General features: G+C 57.0%; 10 non-coding genes across 10 annotated transcripts; all 10 read right to left on the reverse strand.

Moving 5' to 3' along the window:
- Nucleotides 1-410: 410 nt before the first annotated feature.
- On the reverse strand, nucleotides 411-504 carry LOC148118125 (small nucleolar RNA SNORD116). Its single transcript, XR_015736448.1, has one exon. It is a non-coding gene; the product is annotated as a small nucleolar RNA SNORD116 (small nucleolar RNA).
- A 2,484-nt stretch (nucleotides 505-2,988) lies between these two features.
- Nucleotides 2,989-3,082, reverse strand: LOC148118126 (small nucleolar RNA SNORD116). The gene has a single exon (XR_015736449.1). It is a non-coding gene; the product is annotated as a small nucleolar RNA SNORD116 (small nucleolar RNA).
- A 2,490-nt stretch (nucleotides 3,083-5,572) lies between these two features.
- LOC148118127 (small nucleolar RNA SNORD116) lies at nucleotides 5,573-5,666 on the reverse strand. The gene has a single exon (XR_015736450.1). It is a non-coding gene; the product is annotated as a small nucleolar RNA SNORD116 (small nucleolar RNA).
- A 2,490-nt stretch (nucleotides 5,667-8,156) lies between these two features.
- LOC148118128 (small nucleolar RNA SNORD116) lies at nucleotides 8,157-8,250 on the reverse strand. Its single transcript, XR_015736451.1, has one exon. It is a non-coding gene; the product is annotated as a small nucleolar RNA SNORD116 (small nucleolar RNA).
- A 2,490-nt stretch (nucleotides 8,251-10,740) lies between these two features.
- On the reverse strand, nucleotides 10,741-10,834 carry LOC148118129 (small nucleolar RNA SNORD116). Its single transcript, XR_015736452.1, has one exon. It is a non-coding gene; the product is annotated as a small nucleolar RNA SNORD116 (small nucleolar RNA).
- A 2,484-nt stretch (nucleotides 10,835-13,318) lies between these two features.
- LOC148118130 (small nucleolar RNA SNORD116) lies at nucleotides 13,319-13,412 on the reverse strand. The gene has a single exon (XR_015736453.1). It is a non-coding gene; the product is annotated as a small nucleolar RNA SNORD116 (small nucleolar RNA).
- Nucleotides 13,413-15,902: 2,490 nt separating this feature from the next.
- LOC148118131 (small nucleolar RNA SNORD116) lies at nucleotides 15,903-15,996 on the reverse strand. The gene has a single exon (XR_015736454.1). It is a non-coding gene; the product is annotated as a small nucleolar RNA SNORD116 (small nucleolar RNA).
- A 2,490-nt stretch (nucleotides 15,997-18,486) lies between these two features.
- Nucleotides 18,487-18,580, reverse strand: LOC148118132 (small nucleolar RNA SNORD116). Its single transcript, XR_015736455.1, has one exon. It is a non-coding gene; the product is annotated as a small nucleolar RNA SNORD116 (small nucleolar RNA).
- Nucleotides 18,581-21,058: 2,478 nt separating this feature from the next.
- Nucleotides 21,059-21,152, reverse strand: LOC148118133 (small nucleolar RNA SNORD116). Its single transcript, XR_015736456.1, has one exon. It is a non-coding gene; the product is annotated as a small nucleolar RNA SNORD116 (small nucleolar RNA).
- A 2,478-nt stretch (nucleotides 21,153-23,630) lies between these two features.
- LOC148118134 (small nucleolar RNA SNORD116) lies at nucleotides 23,631-23,724 on the reverse strand. The gene has a single exon (XR_015736457.1). It is a non-coding gene; the product is annotated as a small nucleolar RNA SNORD116 (small nucleolar RNA).
- Between the last annotated feature and the right edge of the window lie 1,831 nt (nucleotides 23,725-25,555).

Raw genomic sequence — 25,555 nt, forward strand, 5'->3', positions numbered from 1 at the left:
CCTCAGAGACCCTCTGAGCTGCTTCTCTGCGGGCCTGTCACAGACTTGACGTCCAAGCTCCTTCTGAGGTCTCCCCCCAGGGCCTGAACTTTCCCAGAGAGCTGGGAAAAGTGGAGGGGTCCCTCTTCCACCTGCTTCAGCTGCACAGACTGCCATTGTTTGGTTGGGCTCTGCTAGGAGCCCCCGCACCTAGCCTCTCCCTCTGAGGTTCTCAAGGAGGCAAGAGCAGTTCAAGATTCCCGGCTAGCCTCAAATATTCTGCCTTCACCATGGCCACGAGTGCTAGCAGAAGCGTGAAAGACCAAGGCCATCAAGAGGGAGTCAGGCCAGTGCTGGAGGAGGGCAGGAGCAGGGGAGTGGTGTGCGTGCCCAGATCCTACTCCCAGAGGACCTGGGTGACCCAAGGTGCAGGACCTCAGTCTCGATGAGAGCGGCGGTACTGAGTTTTCACTCATTTTGTTCAGCTTTTCCAAGGAATGATTGACTGGGAATCATCATCGATCCAAGCACGCTGGAGGGGCCTGGAGGGGCCTGGCACAGAGACTTTCTGAGGTAGGTCTCCTCTGCGGCCAGGGTGGGTACTGGGGAGTGCGAGAACTGCCCAGACGTGCCCCATCTGGGAAAGGGAGCTTGCAGTGGGTCCCTGTATGGAAGGCAGGAGCACCTTGAGGACCTAAGTCTGCTTCGGGTGCAGACAGGTCTGGATGCACGAATGGGCAGCCCTCGCAGCACCACCAAGACCCGACAATCGTGTGCAGGTGCGTGCAGGTCATGGTCCTTACCTTGCCCTTGGTCCTCTGGCCTTCTCGTGCAAGTCACCAACGACAACCAACGTCACTGCGGGCGGCTGGGACTGCAGCCTTCACCGGTGGGCACGGGATGGGAGGCTGGGCCATTCCCTCTGCCCTTCGGCCATGTGTGTCACAGATGCCACACTGTGAAGACATAAAAGCACGTGACCCCGTTACAGTGGGAGTCATGCTAGTGGCTCTGGCGGGGCTTGGGCCCTTTGGTCTCCCTGGGATGATCGGGCCACAAGTCTTCTGCCAGCACCCCTGCTCTGCCCAAACCCTCCAGCACGGTTTGCCAGATGAGTGACAGCAAACTCTTGACGTCTCAGGCCTTGACCTGACCCCGGCCCCCTCCATGGCCTTGAAGGGGAGCTTTGGCCCTCTCTGCAGCCAATCCACAAATCTCTGCCCGCCCAGCACATCCAGCTACTACAACACCAGCAAGCACACTCTTCCCCAAAATCCTACAAGCAGCTCTGAATCAAGGCAGCCGGGAAACCGCGGCCCTCCCTGGGTTCACTAGCAAGAGCTCTCACACCAAGCGGTCTCCAGCTCAGGCCCTAGGACTCAGATCTCTTTGGCCACGTTCACTGAGCCAACCACGCCTCCTAGTCCATGACCAGCTCTGACAACCTACTGGAAGCTGCAAACCTCTGTCTTGCTAATGCACACGGCCTGAGATCAAACTGCACTAAGCCTTCCTTCCCCACAGGCCTCCACGACCAGAGATGCCTTGCAGACCAACAAGACAAGACCTTCTTTGGAACTCTCTGCCTCGCACGTTGGCCATGTCTCTTCATCTCTCTCTTTCTCCATCTCCATCTCCATCACCGTCTCTGTCTCTGTCTCTGTCGCTGTCTCTGTCTCCTTCTCCGGATGAGGAGGGCTCTGACTGGTTGCCGCTCTCTGACAGTCTCTCCTCAAGAGAAGCCCTGTTCACGAAACCACAAAGTAGGACTGCAAGCCTCAGCACTGTCTCAAGAAATCCAACCTCAGGTGGGACCGCCAGGGTAACCAGGGGAGCCTGACATCTCCCAAGACCACTTGCAAGACTCAAGCCTTCTGATTCCCTGGAATGCAACTCTGCAAGATAAAGTGGCTTTGATTGGCAGATGCCTCTGCTCAAGAGCAGGGGTCTCCAGCCAGCCTTGCTTGAGCTACAAGCTGGCAGTCCAATTGAAATTTTTTGATGGCCGTCAAAGCTAACCCCAAACAGCACCTCCTAAAAGAACAGGACACTGCTGAGGAAGGCTAAACACAAATCTGGACCTTCCTGGCGTTGAGAATGCCTCGAGCCAAGACAGGACCCCTAGTTCCAGGGATGGGACCAAAGGACCTTCACAAATTGGCCCTCCACCAGGAGTCATGCATGTGCGACCTTAGTGTCGGGGTAAATCCCACCCCACCAAAGGCCAGGCGAAGGCCAATTTCTGCACAGCTATGCACACCTCCTTCAGGAAGGTGTGAGAAATGTCTCCTATTTCTGCCAGTGACTTCTTGCCGGAGCCCCACGTCCGGAGACACACAGCTAGGTGGAAATCTGGGACGGGTGTCGGCGGGGGGTCGGTCTCTAAGTCTACAATCATCTCACTCAAAGTTTTGGGTCTTGCCCTAGTCGACTTGGGGACCCTCCCTGACTCCCTTGCGGGTACTCAGCCACAGAAGCTCTCTGTGTCTCCTTCTATCACGCTCCCCGTGGGATTTCAACCACCACGAGAGACCTGGCCCGCCAGGGCTCAAGGAGCCACATGGCCCAGGTCACTTTCCCACTGCAGCAGCACCCTGGACCTCAGAGACCCTCTGAGCTGCTTCTCTGCGGGCCTGTCACAGACTTGACGTCCAAGCTCCTTCTGAGGTCTCCCCCCAGGGCCTGAACTTTCCCAGAGAGCTGGGAAAAGTGGAGGGGTCCCTCTTCCACCTGCTTCAGCTGCACAGACTGCCATTGTTTGGTTGGGCTCTGCTAGGAGCCCCCGCACCTAGCCTCTCCCTCTGAGGTTCTCAAGGAGGCAAGAGCAGTTCAAGATTCCCGGCTAGCCTCAAATATTCTGCCTTCACCATGGCCACGAGTGCTAGCAGAAGCGTGAAAGACCAAGGCCATCAAGAGGGAGTCAGGCCAGTGCTGGAGGAGGGCAGGAGCAGGGGAGTGGTGTGCGTGCCCAGATCCTACTCCCAGAGGACCTGGGTGACCCAAGGTGCAGGACCTCAGTCTCGATGAGAGCGGCGGTACTGAGTTTTCACTCATTTTGTTCAGCTTTTCCAAGGAATGATTGACTGGGAATCATCATCGATCCAAGCACGCTGGAGGGGCCTGGAGGGGCCTGGCACAGAGACTTTCTGAGGTAGGTCTCCTCTGCGGCCAGGGTGGGTACTGGGGAGTGCGAGAACTGCCCAGACGTGCCCCATCTGGGAAAGGGAGCTTGCAGTGGGTCCCTGTATGGAAGGCAGGAGCACCTTGAGGACCTAAGTCTGCTTCGGGTGCAGACAGGTCTGGATGCACGAATGGGCAGCCCTCGCAGCACCACCAAGACCCGACAATCGTGTGCAGGTGCGTGCAGGTCATGGTCCTTACCTTGCCCTTGGTCCTCTGGCCTTCTCGTGCAAGTCACCAACGACAACCAACGTCACTGCGGGCGGCTGGGACTGCAGCCTTCACCGGTGGGCACGGGATGGGAGGCTGGGCCATTCCCTCTGCCCTTCGGCCATGTGTGTCACAGATGCCACACTGTGAAGACATAAAAGCACGTGACCCCGTTACAGTGGGAGTCATGCTAGTGGCTCTGGCGGGGCTTGGGCCCTTTGGTCTCCCTGGGATGATCGGGCCACAAGTCTTCTGCCAGCACCCCTGCTCTGCCCAAACCCTCCAGCACGGTTTGCCAGATGAGTGACAGCAAACTCTTGACGTCTCAGGCCTTGACCTGACCCCGGCCCCCTCCATGGCCTTGAAGGGGAGCTTTGGCCCTCTCTGCAGCCAATCCACAAATCTCTGCCCGCCCAGCACATCCAGCTACTACAACACCAGCAAGCACACTCTTCCCCAAAATCCTACAAGCAGCTCTGAATCAAGGCAGCCGGGAAACCGCGGCCCTCCCTGGGTTCACTAGCAAGAGCTCTCACACCAAGCGGTCTCCAGCTCAGGCCCTAGGACTCAGATCTCTTTGGCCACGTTCACTGAGCCAACCACGCCTCCTAGTCCATGACCAGCTCTGACAACCTACTGGAAGCTGCAAACCTCTGTCTTGCTAATGCACACGGCCTGAGATCAAACTGCACTAAGCCTTCCTTCCCCACAGGCCTCCACGACCAGAGATGCCTTGCAGACCAACAAGACAAGACCTTCTTTGGAACTCTCTGCCTCGCACGTTGGCCATGTCTCTTCATCTCTCTCTTTCTCCATCTCCATCTCCATCACCGTCTCTGTCTCTGTCTCTGTCTCTGTCGCTGTCTCTGTCTCCTTCTCCGGATGAGGAGGGCTCTGACTGGTTGCCGCTCTCTGACAGTCTCTCCTCAAGAGAAGCCCTGTTCACGAAACCACAAAGTAGGACTGCAAGCCTCAGCACTGTCTCAAGAAATCCAACCTCAGGTGGGACCGCCAGGGTAACCAGGGGAGCCTGACATCTCCCAAGACCACTTGCAAGACTCAAGCCTTCTGATTCCCTTGAATGCAACTCTGCAAGATAAAGTGGCTTTGATTGGCAGATGCCTCTGCTCAAGAGCAGGGGTCTCCAGCCAGCCTTGCTTGAGCTACAAGCTGGCAGTCCAATTGAAATTTTTTGATGGCCGTCAAAGCTAACCCCAAACAGCACCTCCTAAAAGAACAGGACACTGCTGAGGAAGGCTAAACACAAATCTGGACCTTCCTGGCGTTGAGAATGCCTCGAGCCAAGACAGGACCCCTAGTTCCAGGGATGGGACCAAAGGACCTTCACAAATTGGCCCTCCACCAGGAGTCATGCATGTGCGACCTTAGTGTCGGGGTAAATCCCACCCCACCAAAGGCCAGGCGAAGGCCAATTTCTGCACAGCTATGCACACCTCCTTCAGGAAGGTGTGAGAAATGTCTCCTATTTCTGCCAGTGACTTCTTGCCGGAGCCCCACGTCCGGAGACACACAGCTAGGTGGAAATCTGGGACGGGTGTCGGCGGGGGGTCGGTCTCTAAGTCTACAATCATCTCACTCAAAGTTTTGGGTCTTGCCCTAGTCGACTTGGGGACCCTCCCTGACTCCCTTGCGGGTACTCAGCCACAGAAGCTCTCTGTGTCTCCTTCTATCACGCTCCCCGTGGGATTTCAACCACCACGAGAGACCTGGCCCGCCAGGGCTCAAGGAGCCACATGGCCCAGGTCACTTTCCCACTGCAGCAGCACCCTGGACCTCAGAGACCCTCTGAGCTGCTTCTCTGCGGGCCTGTCACAGACTTGACGTCCAAGCTCCTTCTGAGGTCTCCCCCCAGGGCCTGAACTTTCCCAGAGAGCTGGGAAAAGTGGAGGGGTCCCTCTTCCACCTGCTTCAGCTGCACAGACTGCCATTGTTTGGTTGGGCTCTGCTAGGAGCCCCCGCACCTAGCCTCTCCCTCTGAGGTTCTCAAGGAGGCAAGAGCAGTTCAAGATTCCCGGCTAGCCTCAAATATTCTGCCTTCACCATGGCCACGAGTGCTAGCAGAAGCGTGAAAGACCAAGGCCATCAAGAGGGAGTCAGGCCAGTGCTGGAGGAGGGCAGGAGCAGGGGAGTGGTGTGCGTGCCCAGATCCTACTCCCAGAGGACCTGGGTGACCCAAGGTGCAGGACCTCAGTCTCGATGAGAGCGGCGGTACTGAGTTTTCACTCATTTTGTTCAGCTTTTCCAAGGAATGATTGACTGGGAATCATCATCGATCCAAGCACGCTGGAGGGGCCTGGAGGGGCCTGGCACAGAGACTTTCTGAGGTAGGTCTCCTCTGCGGCCAGGGTGGGTACTGGGGAGTGCGAGAACTGCCCAGACGTGCCCCATCTGGGAAAGGGAGCTTGCAGTGGGTCCCTGTATGGAAGGCAGGAGCACCTTGAGGACCTAAGTCTGCTTCGGGTGCAGACAGGTCTGGATGCACGAATGGGCAGCCCTCGCAGCACCACCAAGACCCGACAATCGTGTGCAGGTGCGTGCAGGTCATGGTCCTTACCTTGCCCTTGGTCCTCTGGCCTTCTCGTGCAAGTCACCAACGACAACCAACGTCACTGCGGGCGGCTGGGACTGCAGCCTTCACCGGTGGGCACGGGATGGGAGGCTGGGCCATTCCCTCTGCCCTTCGGCCATGTGTGTCACAGATGCCACACTGTGAAGACATAAAAGCACGTGACCCCGTTACAGTGGGAGTCATGCTAGTGGCTCTGGCGGGGCTTGGGCCCTTTGGTCTCCCTGGGATGATCGGGCCACAAGTCTTCTGCCAGCACCCCTGCTCTGCCCAAACCCTCCAGCACGGTTTGCCAGATGAGTGACAGCAAACTCTTGACGTCTCAGGCCTTGACCTGACCCCGGCCCCCTCCATGGCCTTGAAGGGGAGCTTTGGCCCTCTCTGCAGCCAATCCACAAATCTCTGCCCGCCCAGCACATCCAGCTACTACAACACCAGCAAGCACACTCTTCCCCAAAATCCTACAAGCAGCTCTGAATCAAGGCAGCCGGGAAACCGCGGCCCTCCCTGGGTTCACTAGCAAGAGCTCTCACACCAAGCGGTCTCCAGCTCAGGCCCTAGGACTCAGATCTCTTTGGCCACGTTCACTGAGCCAACCACGCCTCCTAGTCCATGACCAGCTCTGACAACCTACTGGAAGCTGCAAACCTCTGTCTTGCTAATGCACACGGCCTGAGATCAAACTGCACTAAGCCTTCCTTCCCCACAGGCCTCCACGACCAGAGATGCCTTGCAGACCAACAAGACAAGACCTTCTTTGGAACTCTCTGCCTCGCACGTTGGCCATGTCTCTTCATCTCTCTCTTTCTCCATCTCCATCTCCATCACCGTCTCTGTCTCTGTCTCTGTCTCTGTCGCTGTCTCTGTCTCCTTCTCCGGATGAGGAGGGCTCTGACTGGTTGCCGCTCTCTGACAGTCTCTCCTCAAGAGAAGCCCTGTTCACGAAACCACAAAGTAGGACTGCAAGCCTCAGCACTGTCTCAAGAAATCCAACCTCAGGTGGGACCGCCAGGGTAACCAGGGGAGCCTGACATCTCCCAAGACCACTTGCAAGACTCAAGCCTTCTGATTCCCTGGAATGCAACTCTGCAAGATAAAGTGGCTTTGATTGGCAGATGCCTCTGCTCAAGAGCAGGGGTCTCCAGCCAGCCTTGCTTGAGCTACAAGCTGGCAGTCCAATTGAAATTTTTTGATGGCCGTCAAAGCTAACCCCAAACAGCACCTCCTAAAAGAACAGGACACTGCTGAGGAAGGCTAAACACAAATCTGGACCTTCCTGGCGTTGAGAATGCCTCGAGCCAAGACAGGACCCCTAGTTCCAGGGATGGGACCAAAGGACCTTCACAAATTGGCCCTCCACCAGGAGTCATGCATGTGCGACCTTAGTGTCGGGGTAAATCCCACCCCACCAAAGGCCAGGCGAAGGCCAATTTCTGCACAGCTATGCACACCTCCTTCAGGAAGGTGTGAGAAATGTCTCCTATTTCTGCCAGTGACTTCTTGCCGGAGCCCCACGTCCGGAGACACACAGCTAGGTGGAAATCTGGGACGGGTGTCGGCGGGGGGTCGGTCTCTAAGTCTACAATCATCTCACTCAAAGTTTTGGGTCTTGCCCTAGTCGACTTGGGGACCCTCCCTGACTCCCTTGCGGGTACTCAGCCACAGAAGCTCTCTGTGTCTCCTTCTATCACGCTCCCCGTGGGATTTCAACCACCACGAGAGACCTGGCCCGCCAGGGCTCAAGGAGCCACATGGCCCAGGTCACTTTCCCACTGCAGCAGCACCCTGGACCTCAGAGACCCTCTGAGCTGCTTCTCTGCGGGCCTGTCACAGACTTGACGTCCAAGCTCCTTCTGAGGTCTCCCCCCAGGGCCTGAACTTTCCCAGAGAGCTGGGAAAAGTGGAGGGGTCCCTCTTCCACCTGCTTCAGCTGCACAGACTGCCATTGTTTGGTTGGGCTCTGCTAGGAGCCCCCGCACCTAGCCTCTCCCTCTGAGGTTCTCAAGGAGGCAAGAGCAGTTCAAGATTCCCGGCTAGCCTCAAATATTCTGCCTTCACCATGGCCACGAGTGCTAGCAGAAGCGTGAAAGACCAAGGCCATCAAGAGGGAGTCAGGCCAGTGCTGGAGGAGGGCAGGAGCAGGGGAGTGGTGTGCGTGCCCAGATCCTACTCCCAGAGGACCTGGGTGACCCAAGGTGCAGGACCTCAGTCTCGATGAGAGCGGCGGTACTGAGTTTTCACTCATTTTGTTCAGCTTTTCCAAGGAATGATTGACTGGGAATCATCATCGATCCAAGCACGCTGGAGGGGCCTGGAGGGGCCTGGCACAGAGACTTTCTGAGGTAGGTCTCCTCTGCGGCCAGGGTGGGTACTGGGGAGTGCGAGAACTGCCCAGACGTGCCCCATCTGGGAAAGGGAGCTTGCAGTGGGTCCCTGTATGGAAGGCAGGAGCACCTTGAGGACCTAAGTCTGCTTCGGGTGCAGACAGGTCTGGATGCACGAATGGGCAGCCCTCGCAGCACCACCAAGACCCGACAATCGTGTGCAGGTGCGTGCAGGTCATGGTCCTTACCTTGCCCTTGGTCCTCTGGCCTTCTCGTGCAAGTCACCAACGACAACCAACGTCACTGCGGGCGGCTGGGACTGCAGCCTTCACCGGTGGGCACGGGATGGGAGGCTGGGCCATTCCCTCTGCCCTTCGGCCATGTGTGTCACAGATGCCACACTGTGAAGACATAAAAGCACGTGACCCCGTTACAGTGGGAGTCATGCTAGTGGCTCTGGCGGGGCTTGGGCCCTTTGGTCTCCCTGGGATGATCGGGCCACAAGTCTTCTGCCAGCACCCCTGCTCTGCCCAAACCCTCCAGCACGGTTTGCCAGATGAGTGACAGCAAACTCTTGACGTCTCAGGCCTTGACCTGACCCCGGCCCCCTCCATGGCCTTGAAGGGGAGCTTTGGCCCTCTCTGCAGCCAATCCACAAATCTCTGCCCGCCCAGCACATCCAGCTACTACAACACCAGCAAGCACACTCTTCCCCAAAATCCTACAAGCAGCTCTGAATCAAGGCAGCCGGGAAACCGCGGCCCTCCCTGGGTTCACTAGCAAGAGCTCTCACACCAAGCGGTCTCCAGCTCAGGCCCTAGGACTCAGATCTCTTTGGCCACGTTCACTGAGCCAACCACGCCTCCTAGTCCATGACCAGCTCTGACAACCTACTGGAAGCTGCAAACCTCTGTCTTGCTAATGCACACGGCCTGAGATCAAACTGCACTAAGCCTTCCTTCCCCACAGGCCTCCACGACCAGAGATGCCTTGCAGACCAACAAGACAAGACCTTCTTTGGAACTCTCTGCCTCGCACGTTGGCCATGTCTCTTCATCTCTCTCTTTCTCCATCTCCATCTCCATCACCGTCTCTGTCTCTGTCTCTGTCTCTGTCGCTGTCTCTGTCTCCTTCTCCGGATGAGGAGGGCTCTGACTGGTTGCCGCTCTCTGACAGTCTCTCCTCAAGAGAAGCCCTGTTCACGAAACCACAAAGTAGGACTGCAAGCCTCAGCACTGTCTCAAGAAATCCAACCTCAGGTGGGACCGCCAGGGTAACCAGGGGAGCCTGACATCTCCCAAGACCACTTGCAAGACTCAAGCCTTCTGATTCCCTGGAATGCAACTCTGCAAGATAAAGTGGCTTTGATTGGCAGATGCCTCTGCTCAAGAGCAGGGGTCTCCAGCCAGCCTTGCTTGAGCTACAAGCTGGCAGTCCAATTGAAATTTTTTGATGGCCGTCAAAGCTAACCCCAAACAGCACCTCCTAAAAGAACAGGACACTGCTGAGGAAGGCTAAACACAAATCTGGACCTTCCTGGCGTTGAGAATGCCTCGAGCCAAGACAGGACCCCTAGTTCCAGGGATGGGACCAAAGGACCTTCACAAATTGGCCCTCCACCAGGAGTCATGCATGTGCGACCTTAGTGTCGGGGTAAATCCCACCCCACCAAAGGCCAGGCGAAGGCCAATTTCTGCACAGCTATGCACACCTCCTTCAGGAAGGTGTGAGAAATGTCTCCTATTTCTGCCAGTGACTTCTTGCCGGAGCCCCACCTCCGGAGACACACAGCTAGGTGGAAATCTGGGACGGGTGTCGGCGGGGGGTCGGTCTCTAAGTCTACAATCATCTCACTCAAAGTTTTGGGTCTTGCCCTAGTCGACTTGGGGACCCTCCCTGACTCCCTTGCGGGTACTCAGCCACAGAAGCTCTCTGTGTCTCCTTCTATCACGCTCCCCGTGGGATTTCAACCACCACGAGAGACCTGGCCCGCCAGGGCTCAAGGAGCCACATGGCCCAGGTCACTTTCCCACTGCAGCAGCACCCTGGACCTCAGAGACCCTCTGAGCTGCTTCTCTGCGGGCCTGTCACAGACTTGACGTCCAAGCTCCTTCTGAGGTCTCCCCCCAGGGCCTGAACTTTCCCAGAGAGCTGGGAAAAGTGGAGGGGTCCCTCTTCCACCTGCTTCAGCTGCACAGACTGCCATTGTTTGGTTGGGCTCTGCTAGGAGCCCCCGCACCTAGCCTCTCCCTCTGAGGTTCTCAAGGAGGCAAGAGCAGTTCAAGATTCCCGGCTAGCCTCAAATATTCTGCCTTCACCATGGCCACGAGTGCTAGCAGAAGCGTGAAAGACCAAGGCCATCAAGAGGGAGTCAGGCCAGTGCTGGAGGAGGGCAGGAGCAGGGGAGTGGTGTGCGTGCCCAGATCCTACTCCCAGAGGACCTGGGTGACCCAAGGTGCAGGACCTCAGTCTCGATGAGAGCGGCGGTACTGAGTTTTCACTCATTTTGTTCAGCTTTTCCAAGGAATGATTGACTGGGAATCATCATCGATCCAAGCACGCTGGAGGGGCCTGGAGGGGCCTGGCACAGAGACTTTCTGAGGTAGGTCTCCTCTGCGGCCAGGGTGGGTACTGGGGAGTGCGAGAACTGCCCAGACGTGCCCCATCTGGGAAAGGGAGCTTGCAGTGGGTCCCTGTATGGAAGGCAGGAGCACCTTGAGGACCTAAGTCTGCTTCGGGTGCAGACAGGTCTGGATGCACGAATGGGCAGCCCTCGCAGCACCACCAAGACCCGACAATCGTGTGCAGGTGCATGCAGGTCATGGTCCTTACCTTGCCCTTGGTCCTCTGGCCTTCTCGTGCAAGTCACCAACGACAACCAACGTCACTGCGGGCGGCTGGGACTGCAGCCTTCACCGGTGGGCACGGGATGGGAGGCTGGGCCATTCCCTCTGCCCTTCGGCCATGTGTGTCACAGATGCCACACTGTGAAGACATAAAAGCACGTGACCCCGTTACAGTGGGAGTCATGCTAGTGGCTCTGGCGGGGCTTGGGCCCTTTGGTCTCCCTGGGATGATCGGGCCACAAGTCTTCTGCCAGCACCCCTGCTCTGCCCAAACCCTCCAGCACGGTTTGCCAGATGAGTGACAGCAAACTCTTGACGTCTCAGGCCTTGACCTGACCCCGGCCCCCTCCATGGCCTTGAAGGGGAGCTTTGGCCCTCTCTGCAGCCAATCCACAAATCTCTGCCCGCCCAGCACATCCAGCTACTACAACACCAGCAAGCACACTCTTCCCCAAAATCCTACAAGCAGCTCTGAATCAAGGCAGCCGGGAAACCGCGGCCCTCCCTGGGTTCACTAGCAAGAGCTCTCACACCAAGCGGTCTCCAGCTCAGGCCCTAGGACTCAGATCTCTTTGGCCACGTTCACTGAGCCAACCACGCGTCCTAGTCCATGACCAGCTCTGACAACCTACTGGAAGCTGCAAACCTCTGTCTTGCTAATGCACACGGCCTGAGATCAAACTGCACTAAGCCTTCCTTCCCCACAGGCCTCCACGACCAGAGATGCCTTGCAGACCAACAAGACAAGACCTTCTTTGGAACTCTCTGCCTCGCACGTTGGCCATGTCTCTTCATCTCTCTCTTTCTCCATCTCCATCTCCATCACCGTCTCTGTCTCTGTCTCTGTCGCTGTCTCTGTCTCCTTCTCCGGATGAGGAGGGCTCTGACTGGTTGCCGCTCTCTGACAGTCTCTCCTCAAGAGAAGCCCTGTTCACGAAACCACAAAGTAGGACTGCAAGCCTCAGCACTGTCTCAAGAAATCCAACCTCAGGTGGGACCGCCAGGGTAACCAGGGGAGCCTGACATCTCCCAAGACCACTTGCAAGACTCAAGCCTTCTGATTCCCTGGAATGCAACTCTGCAAGATAAAGTGGCTTTGATTGGCAGATGCCTCTGCTCAAGAGCAGGGGTCTCCAGCCAGCCTTGCTTGAGCTACAAGCTGGCAGTCCAATTGAAATTTTTTGATGGCCGTCAAAGCTAACCCCAAACAGCACCTCCTAAAAGAACAGGACACTGCTGAGGAAGGCTAAACACAAATCTGGACCTTCCTGGCGTTGAGAATGCCTCGAGCCAAGACAGGACCCCTAGTTCCAGGGATGGGACCAAAGGACCTTCACAAATTGGCCCTCCACCAGGAGTCATGCATGTGCGACCTTAGTGTCGGGGTAAATCCCACCCCACCAAAGGCCAGGCGAAGGCCAATTTCTGCACAGCTATGCACACCTCCTTCAGGAAGGTGTGAGAAATGTCTCCTATTTCTGCCAGTGACTTCTTGCCGGAGCCCCACGTCCGGAGACACACAGCTAGGTGGAAATCTGGGACGGGTGTCGGCGGGGGGTCGGTCTCTAAGTCTACAATCATCTCACTCAAAGTTTTGGGTCTTGCCCTAGTCGACTTGGGGACCCTCCCTGACTCCCTTGCGGGTACTCAGCCACAGAAGCTCTCTGTGTCTCCTTCTATCACGCTCCCCGTGGGATTTCAACCACCACGAGAGACCTGGCCCGCCAGGGCTCAAGGAGCCACATGGCCCAGGTCACTTTCCCACTGCAGCAGCACCCTGGACCTCAGAGACCCTCTGAGCTGCTTCTCTGCGGGCCTGTCACAGACTTGACGTCCAAGCTCCTTCTGAGGTCTCCCCCCAGGGCCTGAACTTTCCCAGAGAGCTGGGAAAAGTGGAGGGGTCCCTCTTCCACCTGCTTCAGCTGCACAGACTGCCATTGTTTGGTTGGGCTCTGCTAGGAGCCCCCGCACCTAGCCTCTCCCTCTGAGGTTCTCAAGGAGGCAAGAGCAGTTCAAGATTCCCGGCTAGCCTCAAATATTCTGCCTTCACCATGGCCACGAGTGCTAGCAGAAGCGTGAAAGACCAAGGCCATCAAGAGGGAGTCAGGCCAGTGCTGGAGGAGGGCAGGAGCAGGGGAGTGGTGTGCGTGCCCAGATCCTACTCCCAGAGGACCTGGGTGACCCAAGGTGCAGGACCTCAGTCTCGATGAGAGCGGCGGTACTGAGTTTTCACTCATTTTGTTCAGCTTTTCCAAGGAATGATTGACTGGGAATCATCATCGATCCAAGCACGCTGGAGGGGCCTGGAGGGGCCTGGCACAGAGACTTTCTGAGGTAGGTCTCCTCTGCGGCCAGGGTGGGTACTGGGGAGTGCGAGAACTGCCCAGACGTGCCCCATCTGGGAAAGGGAGCTTGCAGTGGGTCCCTGTATGGAAGGCAGGAGCACCTTGAGGACCTAAGTCTGCTTCGGGTGCAGACAGGTCTGGATGCACGAATGGGCAGCCCTCGCAGCACCACCAAGACCCGACAATCGTGTGCAGGTGCGTGCAGGTCATGGTCCTTACCTTGCCCTTGGTCCTCTGGCCTTCTCGTGCAAGTCACCAACGACAACCAACGTCACTGCGGGCGGCTGGGACTGCAGCCTTCACCGGTGGGCACGGGATGGGAGGCTGGGCCATTCCCTCTGCCCTTCGGCCATGTGTGTCACAGATGCCACACTGTGAAGACATAAAAGCACGTGACCCCGTTACAGTGGGAGTCATGCTAGTGGCTCTGGCGGGGCTTGGGCCCTTTGGTCTCCCTGGGATGATCGGGCCACAAGTCTTCTGCCAGCACCCCTGCTCTGCCCAAACCCTCCAGCACGGTTTGCCAGATGAGTGACAGCAAACTCTTGACGTCTCAGGCCTTGACCTGACCCCGGCCCCCTCCATGGCCTTGAAGGGGAGCTTTGGCCCTCTCTGCAGCCAATCCACAAATCTCTGCCCGCCCAGCACATCCAGCTACTACAACACCAGCAAGCACACTCTTCCCCAAAATCCTACAAGCAGCTCTGAATCAAGGCAGCCGGGAAACCGCGGCCCTCCCTGGGTTCACTAGCAAGAGCTCTCACACCAAGCGGTCTCCAGCTCAGGCCCTAGGACTCAGATCTCTTTGGCCACGTTCACTGAGCCAACCACGCCTCCTAGTCCATGACCAGCTCTGACAACCTACTGGAAGCTGCAAACCTCTGTCTTGCTAATGCACACGGCCTGAGATCAAACTGCACTAAGCCTTCCTTCCCCACAGGCCTCCACGACCAGAGATGCCTTGCAGACCAACAAGACAAGACCTTCTTTGGAACTCTCTGCCTCGCACGTTGGCCATGTCTCTTCATCTCTCTCTTTCTCCATCTCCATCTCCATCACCGTCTCTGTCTCTGTCTCTGTCTCTGTCGCTGTCTCTGTCTCCTTCTCCGGATGAGGAGGGCTCTGACTGGTTGCCGCTCTCTGACAGTCTCTCCTCAAGAGAAGCCCTGTTCACGAAACCACAAAGTAGGACTGCAAGCCTCAGCACTGTCTCAAGAAATCCAACCTCAGGTGGGACCGCCAGGGTAACCAGGGGAGCCTGACATCTCCCAAGACCACTTGCAAGACTCAAGCCTTCTGATTCCCTGGAATGCAACTCTGCAAGATAAAGTGGCTTTGATTGGCAGATGCCTCTGCTCAAGAGCAGGGGTCTCCAGCCAGCCTTGCTTGAGCTACAAGCTGGCAGTCCAATTGAAATTTTTTGATGGCCGTCAAAGCTAACCCCAAACAGCACCTCCTAAAAGAACAGGACACTGCTGAGGAAGGCTAAACACAAATCTGGACCTTCCTGGCGTTGAGAATGCCTCGAGCCAAGACAGGACCCCTAGTTCCAGGGATGGGACCAAAGGACCTTCACAAATTGGCCCTCCACCAGGAGTCATGCATGTGCGACCTTAGTGTCGGGGTAAATCCCACCCCACCAAAGGCCAGGCGAAGGCCAATTTCTGCACAGCTATGCACACCTCCTTCAGGAAGGTGTGAGAAATGTCTCCTATTTCTGCCAGTGACTTCTTGCCGGAGCCCCACCTCCGGAGACACACAGCTAGGTGGAAATCTGGGACGGGTGTCGGCGGGGGGTCGGTCTCTAAGTCTACAATCATCTCACTCAAAGTTTTGGGTCTTGCCCTAGTCGACTTGGGGACCCTCCCTGACTCCCTTGCGGGTACTCAGCCACAGAAGCTCTCTGTGTCTCCTTCTATCACGCTCCCCGTGGGATTTCAACCACCACGAGAGACCTGGCCCGCCAGGGCTCAAGGAGCCACATGGCCCAGGTCACTTTCCCACTGCAGCAGCACCCTGGACCTCAGAGACCCTCTGAGCTGCTTCTCTGCGGGCCTGTCACAGACTTGACGTCCAAGCTCCTTCTGAGGTCTCCCCCCAGGGCCTGAACTTTCCCAGAGAGCTGGGAAAAGTGGAGGGGTCCCTCTTCCACCTGCTTCAGCTGCACAGACTGCCATTGTTTGGTTGGGCTCTGCTAGGAGCCCCCGCACCTAGCCTCTCCCTCTGAGGTTCTCAAGGAGGCAAGAGCAGTTCAAGATTCCCGGCTAGCCTCAAATATTCTGCCTTCACCATGGCCACGAGTGCTAGCAGAAGCGTGAAAGACCAAGGCCATCAAGAGGGAGTCAGGCCAGTGCTGGAGGAGGGCAGGAGCAGGGGAGTGGTGTGCGTGCCCAGATCCTACTCCCAGAGGACCTGGGTGACCCAAGGTGCAGGACCTCAGTCTCGATGAGAGCGGCGGTACTGAGTTTTCACTCATTTTGTTCAGCTTTTCCAAGGAATGATTGACTGGGAATCATCATCGATCCAAGCACGCTGGAGGGGCCTGGAGGGGCCTGGCACAGAGACTTTCTGAGGTAGGTCTCCTCTGCGGCCAGGGTGGGTACTGGGGAGTGCGAGAACTGCCCAGACGTGCCCCATCTGGGAAAGGGAGCTTGCAGTGGGTCCCTGTATGGAAGGCAGGAGCACCTTGAGGACCTAAGTCTGCTTCGGGTGCAGACAGGTCTGGATGCACGAATGGGCAGCCCTCGCAGCACCACCAAGACCCGACAATCGTGTGCAGGTGCGTGCAGGTCATGGTCCTTACCTTGCCCTTGGTCCTCTGGCCTTCTCGTGCAAGTCACCAACGACAACCAACGTCACTGCGGGCGGCTGGGACTGCAGCCTTCACCGGTGGGCACGGGATGGGAGGCTGGGCCATTCCCTCTGCCCTTCGGCCATGTGTGTCACAGATGCCACACTGTGAAGACATAAAAGCACGTGACCCCGTTACAGTGGGAGTCATGCTAGTGGCTCTGGCGGGGCTTGGGCCCTTTGGTCTCCCTGGGATGATCGGGCCACAAGTCTTCTGCCAGCACCCCTGCTCTGCCCAAACCCTCCAGCACGGTTTGCCAGATGAGTGACAGCAAACTCTTGACGTCTCAGGCCTTGACCTGACCCCGGCCCCCTCCATGGCCTTGAAGGGGAGCTTTGGCCCTCTCTGCAGCCAATCCACAAATCTCTGCCCGCCCAGCACATCCAGCTACTACAACACCAGCAAGCACACTCTTCCCCAAAATCCTACAAGCAGCTCTGAATCAAGGCAGCCGGGAAACCGCGGCCCTCCCTGGGTTCACTAGCAAGAGCTCTCACACCAAGCGGTCTCCAGCTCAGGCCCTAGGACTCAGATCTCTTTGGCCACGTTCACTGAGCCAACCACGCCTCCTAGTCCATGACCAGCTCTGACAACCTACTGGAAGCTGCAAACCTCTGTCTTGCTAATGCACACGGCCTGAGATCAAACTGCACTAAGCCTTCCTTCCCCACAGGCCTCCACGACCAGAGATGCCTTGCAGACCAACAAGACAAGACCTTCTTTGGAACTCTCTGCCTCGCACGTTGGCCATGTCTCTTCATCTCTCTCTTTCTCCATCTCCATCTCCATCACCGTCTCTGTCTCTGTCTCTGTCTCTGTCGCTGTCTCTGTCTCCTTCTCCGGATGAGGAGGGCTCTGACTGGTTGCCGCTCTCTGACAGTCTCTCCTCAAGAGAAGCCCTGTTCACGAAACCACAAAGTAGGACTGCAAGCCTCAGCACTGTCTCAAGAAATCCAACCTCAGGTGGGACCGCCAGGGTAACCAGGGGAGCCTGACATCTCCCAAGACCACTTGCAAGACTCAAGCCTTCTGATTCCCTGGAATGCAACTCTGCAAGATAAAGTGGCTTTGATTGGCAGATGCCTCTGCTCAAGAGCAGGGGTCTCCAGCCAGCCTTGCTTGAGCTACAAGCTGGCAGTCCAATTGAAATTTTTTGATGGCCGTCAAAGCTAACCCCAAACAGCACCTCCTAAAAGAACAGGACACTGCTGAGGAAGGCTAAACACAAATCTGGACCTTCCTGGCGTTGAGAATGCCTCGAGCCAAGACAGGACCCCTAGTTCCAGGGATGGGACCAAAGGACCTTCACAAATTGGCCCTCCACCAGGAGTCATGCATGTGCGACCTTAGTGTCGGGGTAAATCCCACCCCACCAAAGGCCAGGCGAAGGCCAATTTCTGCACAGCTATGCACACCTCCTTCAGGAAGGTGTGAGAAATGTCTCCTATTTCTGCCAGTGACTTCTTGCCGGAGCCCCACGTCCGGAGACACACAGCTAGGTGGAAATCTGGGACGGGTGTCGGCGGGGGGTCGGTCTCTAAGTCTACAATCATCTCACTCAAAGTTTTGGGTCTTGCCCTAGTCGACTTGGGGACCCTCCCTGACTCCCTTGCGGGTACTCAGCCACAGAAGCTCTCTGTGTCTCCTTCTATCACGCTCCCCGTGGGATTTCAACCACCACGAGAGACCTGGCCCGCCAGGGCTCAAGGAGCCACATGGCCCAGGTCACTTTCCCACTGCAGCAGCACCCTGGACCTCAGAGACCCTCTGAGCTGCTTCTCTGCGGGCCTGTCACAGACTTGACGTCCAAGCTCCTTCTGAGGTCTCCCCCCAGGGCCTGAACTTTCCCAGAGAGCTGGGAAAAGTGGAGGGGTCCCTCTTCCACCTGCTTCAGCTGCACAGACTGCCATTGTTTGGTTGGGCTCTGCTAGGAGCCCCCGCACCTAGCCTCTCCCTCTGAGGTTCTCAAGGAGGCAAGAGCAGTTCAAGATTCCCGGCTAGCCTCAAATATTCTGCCTTCACCATGGCCACGAGTGCTAGCAGAAGCGTGAAAGACCAAGGCCATCAAGAGGGAGTCAGGCCAGTGCTGGAGGAGGGCAGGAGCAGGGGAGTGGTGTGCGTGCCCAGATCCTACTCCCAGAGGACCTGGGTGACCCAAGGTGCAGGACCTCAGTCTCGATGAGAGCGGCGGTACTGAGTTTTCACTCATTTTGTTCAGCTTTTCCAAGGAATGATTGACTGGGAATCATCATCGATCCAAGCACGCTGGAGGGGCCTGGAGGGGCCTGGCACAGAGACTTTCTGAGGTAGGTCTCCTCTGCGGCCAGGGTGGGTACTGGGGAGTGCGAGAACTGCCCAGACGTGCCCCATCTGGGAAAGGGAGCTTGCAGTGGGTCCCTGTATGGAAGGCAGGAGCACCTTGAGGACCTAAGTCTGCTTCGGGTGCAGACAGGTCTGGATGCACGAATGGGCAGCCCTCGCAGCACCACCAAGACCCGACAATCGTGTGCAGGTGCGTGCAGGTCATGGTCCTTACCTTGCCCTTGGTCCTCTGGCCTTCTCGTGCAAGTCACCAACGACAACCAACGTCACTGCGGGCGGCTGGGACTGCAGCCTTCACCGGTAGGCACGGGATGGGAGGCTGGGCCATTCCCTCTGCCCTTCGGCCATGCGTGTCACAGATGCCACACTGTGAAGACATAAAAGCACGTGACCCCGTTACAGTGGGAGTCATGCTAGTGGCTCTGGCGGGGCTTGGGCCCTTTGGTCTCCCTGGGATGATCGGGCCACAAGTCTTCTGCCAGCACCCCTGCTCTGCCCAAACCCTCCAGCACGGTTTGCCAGATGAGTGACAGCAAACTCTTGACGTCTCAGGCCTTGACCTGACCCCGGCCCCCTCCATGGCCTTGAAGGGGAGCTTTGGCCCTCTCTGCAGCCAATCCACAAATCTCTGCCCGCCCAGCACATCCAGCTACTACAACACCAGCAAGCACACTCTTCCCCAAAATCCTACAAGCAGCTCTGAATCAAGGCAGCCGGGAAACCGCGGCCCTCCCTGGGTTCACTAGCAAGAGCTCTCACACCAAGCGGTCTCCAGCTCAGGCCCTAGGACTCAGATCTCTTTGGCCACGTTCACTGAGCCAACCACGCGTCCTAGTCCATGACCAGCTCTGACAAACTACTGGAAGCTGCAAACCTCTGTCTTGCTAATGCACACGGCCTGAGATCAAACTGCACTAAGCCTTCCTTCCCCACAGGCCTCCACGACCAGAGATGCCTTGCAGACCAACAAGACAAGACCTTCTTTGGAACTCTCTGCCTTGCACGTTGGTCATGTCTCCTCATCTCTCTCTTTCGCCATCTCCATCACCGTCTCTGCCTCTGTCTCTGTCTCTGTCTCTGTCTCCTTCTCCGGATAAGGAGGGCTCTGACTGGTTGCCGCTCTCTGACAGTCTCTCCTCAAGAGAAGCCCTGTTCACGAAACCACAAAGTAGGACTGCAAGCCTCAGCACTGTCTCAAGAACTGCAACCTCAGTTGGGACCGCAAGGGTAACCAGGGGAGCCTGACATCTCCCAAGACCACTTGCAAGACTCAAGCCTTCTGATTCCCTGGAATGCAACTCTGCAAGATAAAGTGGCTTTGATTGGCAGATGCCTCTTCTCAACAGCAGGGGTCTCCAGCCAGCCTTGCTTGAGCTTCAAGCTGGCAGCCCAATTGCAATTTTTTGATGGGAGTCAATGCTAACCCCAAACAGCACCTCCTAAAAGAACAGAACCCTGCTGAGGAAGGCTAAACACAAATCTGGACCTTCCTGGCGTTGAGATTGCCTCGAGCCAAGACAGGACCCCTAGTTCCAGGGATGAGACCAAAGGACCTTCACAAATTGGCCCTCCACCAGGAGTCATGCATGTGTGACCTTAGTGTCGGGGTAAATCCCACCCCACCAAAGGCCACGCGAAGGCCAATTTCTGCACAGCTATGCACACCTCCTTCAGGAAGGTGTGAGAAATGTCTCCTATTTCTGCCAGTGACTTCTTGCCGGAGCCCCAGGTCCGGAGACACACAGCTAGGTGGAAATCTGGGACGGGTTTCGGTGGGGGGTCGGTCGCTAAGTCTACAATCATCTCACTCAAAGTTTTGGGTCTTGCCCTAGTCGACTTGGGGACCCTCCCTGACTCCCTTGCGGCTACTCAGCCACAGAAGCTCTCTGTGTCTCCTTCTATCACGCTCCCCGTGGGATTTCAACCACCACGAGAGCCCTGGCCGGCCAGGGCTCAAGGAGCCACATGGCCCAGGTCACTTTCCCACTGCAGCAGCACCCTGGACCTCAGAGACCCTCTGAGCTGCTTCTCTGCGGGCCTGTCACAGACTTGACGTCCAAGCTCCTTCTGAGGTCTCCCCCCAGGGCCTGAACTTTCCCAGAGAGCTGGGAAAAGTGGAGGGGTCCCTCTTCCACCTGCTTCAGCTGCACAGACTGCCATTGTTTGGTTGGGCTCTGCTAGGAGCCCCCGCACCTAGCCTCTCCCTCTGAGGTTCTCAAGGAGGCAAGAGCAGTTCAAGATTCCCGGCTAGCCTCAAATATTCTGCCTTCACCATGGCCACGAGTGCTAGCAGAAGCGTGAAAGACCCAGGCCATCAAGAGGGAGTCAGGCCAGTGCTGGAGGAGGGCAGGAGCAGGGGAGTGGTGTGCGTGCCCAGATCCTACTCCCAGAGGACCTGGGTGACCCAAGGTGCAGGACCTCAGTCTCGATGAGAGCGGCGGTACTGAGTTTTCACTCATTTTGTTCAGCTTTTCCAAGGAATGATTGACTGGGAATCATCATCGATCCAAGCACGCTGGAGGGGTCTGGAGGGGCCTGGCACAGAGACTTTCTGAGGTAGGTCTCCTCTGCGGCCAGGGAGGGTACTGCGGAGTGCGAGAACTGCCCAGACGTGCCCCATCTGGGAAAGGGAGCTTGCAGTGGGTCCCTGTATGGAAGGCAGGAGCACCTTGAGGACCTAAGTCTGCTTCGGGTGCAGACAGGTCTGGATGCACGAATGGGCAGCCCTCGCAGCACCACCAAGACCCGACAATCGTGTGCAGGTGCTTGCAGGTCATGGTCCTTACCTTGCCCTTAGTCCTCTGGCCTTCTCGTGCAAGTCACCAACGACAACCAACGTCACTGCGGGCGGCTGGGACTGCAGCCTTCACCGGTAGGCACGGGATGGGAGGCTGGGCCATTCCCTCTGCCCTTCGGCCATGCGTGCCACAGATGCCACACTGTGAAGACATAAAAGCACGTAACCCAGTTACAGTGGGAGTCATGCTAGTGGCTCTGGCGGGGCTTGGGCCCCTTGGTCTCCCTGGGATGATCGGGCCACCAGTGTTCTGCCAGCACCCCTGCTCTGCCCAAACCCTCCAGCACGGTTTGCCAGATGAGTGACAGCAAACTCTTGACGTCTCAGGCCTTGACCTGACCCCGGCCCCCTCCGTGGCCTTGAAGGGGAGCTTTGGCCCTCTCTGCAGCCAATCCACAAATCTCTGCCCGCCCAGCACATCCAGCTACTACAACACCAGCAAGCACACTCTTCCCCAAAATCCTAGAAGCAGCTCTGAATCAAGGCAGCCGGGAAACCGCAGCCCTCCCTGGGGTCACTACCAAGAGCCCTCACACCAAGTTGTCTCCAGCTCAGGCCCTAGGACTCAGATCTCTTTGGCCACGTTCACTGAGCCAACCACGCGTCCTAGTCCATGACCAGCTCTGACAAACTACTGGAAGCTGCAAACCTCTGTCTTGCTAATGCACACGGCCTGAGATCAAACTGCACTAAGCCTTCCTTCCCCACAGGCCTCCACGACCAGAGATGCCTTGCAGACCAACAAGACAAGACCTTCTTTGGAACTCTCTGCCTCGCACGTTGGTCATGTCTCCTCATCTCTCTCTTTCGCCATCTCCATCACCGTCTCTGCCTCTGTCTCTGTCTCTGTCTCTGTCTCCTTCTCCAGATAAGGAGGGCTCTGACTGGTTGCCGCTCTCTGACAGTCTCTCCTCAAGAGAAGCCCTGTTCACGAAACCACAAAGTAGGACTGCAAGCCTCAGCACTGTCTCAAGAAATCCAACCTCAGTTGGGACCGCAAGGGTAACCAGGGGAGCCTGACATCTCCCAAGACCACTTGCAAGACTCAAGCCTTCTGATTCCCTGGAATGCAACTCTGCAAGATAAAGTGGCTTTGATAGGCAGATGCCTCTTCTCAACAGCAGGGGTCTCCAGCCAGCCTTGCTTGAGCTTCAAGCTGGCAGCCCAATTGCAATTTTTTGATGGGAGTCAAAGCTAACCCCAAACAGCACCTCCTAAAAGAACAGAACCCTGCTGAGGAACAATAAACACAAATCTGGACCTTCCTGGCGTTGAGATTGCCTAGAGCCAAGACAGGACCCCTAGTTCCAGGGATGAGACCAAAGGACCTTCACAAATTGGCCCTCCACCAGGAGTCATGCATGTGTGACCTTAGTGTCGGGGTAAATCCCACCCCACCAAAGGCCAGGCGAAGGCCAATTTCTGCACAGCTATGCACACCTCCTTCAGGAAGGTGTGAGAAATGTCTCCTATTTCTGCCAGTGACTTCTTGCCGGAGCCCCAGGTCCGGAGACACACAGCTAGGTGGAAATCTGGGACGGGTTTCGGTGGGGGGTCGGTCGCTAAGTCTACAATCATCTCACTCAAAGTTTTGGGTCTTGCCCTAGTCGACTTGGGGACCCTCCCTGACTCCCTTGCGGGTACTCAGCCACAGAAGCTCTCTGTGTCTCCTTCTATCACGCTCCCCGTGGGATTTCAACCACCACGAGAGCCCTGGCCGGCCAGGGCTCAAGGAGCCACATGGCCCAGGTCACTTTCCCACTGCAGCAGCACCCTGGACCTCAGAGACCCTCTGAGCTGCTTCTCTGCGGGCCTGTCACAGACTTGACGTCCAAGCTCCTTCTGAGGTCTCCCCCCAGGGCCTGAACTTTCCCAGAGAGCTGGGAAAAGTGGAGGGGTCCCTCTTCCACCTGCTTCAGCTGCACAGACTGCCATTGTTTGGTTGGGCTCTGCTAGGAGCCCCCGCACCTAGCCTCTCCCTCTGAGGTTCTCAACGAGGCAAGAGCAGTTCAAGATTCCCGGCTAGCCTCAAATATTCTGCCTTCACCATGGCCACGAGTGCTAGCAGAAGCATGAAAGACCCAGGCCATCAAGAGGGAGTCAGGCCAGTGCTGGAGGAGGGCAGGAGCAGGGGAGTGGTGTGCGTGCCCAGATCCTACTCCCAGAGGACCTGGGTGACCCAAGGTGCAGGACCTCAGTCTCGATGAGAGCGGCGGTACTGAGTTTTCACTCATTTTGTTCAGCTTTTCCAAGGAATGATTGACTGGGAATCATCATCGATCCAAGCACGCTGGAGGGGTCTGGAGGGGCCTGGCACAGAGACTTTCTGAGGTAGGTCTCCTCTGCGGCCAGGGAGGGTACTGCGGAGTGCGAGAACTGCCCAGACGTGCCCCATCTGGGAAAGGGAGCTTGCAGTGGGTCCCTGTATGGAAGGCAGGAGCACCTTGAGGACCTAAGTCTGCTTCGGGTGCAGACAGGTCTGGATGCACGAATGGGCAGCCCTCGCAGCACCACCAAGACCCGACAATCGTGTGCAGGTGCTTGCAGGTCATGGTCCTTACCTTGCCCTTAGTCCTCTGGCCTTCTCGTGCAAGTCACCAACGACAACCAACGTCACTGCGGGCGGCTGGGACTGCAGCCTTCACCGGTAGGCACGGGATGGGAGGCTGGGCCATTCCCTCTGCCCTTCGGCCATGCGTGCCACAGATGCCACACTGTGAAGACATAAAAGCACGTAACCCAGTTACAGTGGGAGTCATGCTAGTGGCTCTGGCGGGGCTTGGGCCCCTTGGTCTCCCTGGGATGATCGGGCCACCAGTGTTCTGCCAGCACCCCTGCTCTGCCCAAACCCTCCAGCACGGTTTGCCAGATGAGTGACAGCAAACTCTTGACGTCTCAGGCCTTGACCTGACCCCGGCCCCCTCCGTGGCCTTGAAGGGGAGCTTTGGCCCTCTCTGCAGCCAATCCACAAATCTCTGCCCGCCCAGCACATCCAGCTACTACAACACCAGCAAGCACACTCTTCCCCAAAATCCTAGAAGCAGCTCTGAATCAAGGCAGCCGGGAAACCGCAGCCCTCCCTGGGGTCACTACCAAGAGCCCTCACACCAAGTTGTCTCCAGCTCAGGCCCTAGGACTCAGATCTCTTTGGCCACGTTCACTGAGCCAACCACGCGTCCTAGTCCATGACCAGCTCTGACAAACTACTGGAAGCTGCAAACCTCTGTCTTGCTAATGCACACGGCCTGAGATCAAACTGCACTAAGCCTTCCTTCCCCACAGGCCTCCACGACCAGAGATGCCTTGCAGACCAACAAGACAAGACCTTCTTTGGAACTCTCTGATTCGCACGTTGGTCATGTCTCCTCATCTCTCTCTTTCGCCATCTCCATCACCGTCTCTGCCTCTGTCTCTGTCTCTGTCTCTGTCTCCTTCTCCAGATAAGGAGGGCTCTGACTGGTTGCCGCTCTCTGACAGTCTCTCCTCAAGAGAAGCCCTGTTCACGAAACCACAAAGTAGGACTGCAAGCCTCAGCACTGTCTCAAGAAATCCAACCTCAGTTGGGACCGCAAGGGTAACCAGGGGAGCCTGACATCTCCCAAGACCACTTGCAAGACTCAAGCCTTCTGATTCCCTGGAATGCAACTCTGCAAGATAAAGTGGCTTTGATAGGCAGATGCCTCTTCTCAACAGCAGGGGTCTCCAGCCAGCCTTGCTTGAGCTTCAAGCTGGCAGCCCAATTGCAATTTTTTGATGGGAGTCAAAGCTAACCCCAAACAGCACCTCCTAAAAGAACAGAACCCTGCTGAGGAACAATAAACACAAATCTGGACCTTCCTGGCGTTGAGATTGCCTAGAGCCAAGACAGGACCCCTAGTTCCAGGGATGAGACCAAAGGACCTTCACAAATTGGCCCTCCACCAGGAGTCATGCATGTGTGACCTTAGTGTCGGGGTAAATCCCACCCCACCAAAGGCCACGCGAAGGCCAATTTCTGCACAGCTATGCACACCTCCTTCAGGAAGGTGTGAGAAATGTCTCCTATTTCTGCCAGTGACTTCTTGCCGGAGCCCCAGGTCCGGAGACACACAGCTAGGTGGAAATCTGGGACGGG

Source organism: Myodes glareolus, chromosome 24, assembly GCF_982192425.1.
Source record: "Myodes glareolus chromosome 24, mMyoGla1.1, whole genome shotgun sequence".
NCBI classification, from domain to species: Eukaryota; Metazoa; Chordata; class Mammalia; order Rodentia; family Cricetidae; genus Myodes; species Myodes glareolus.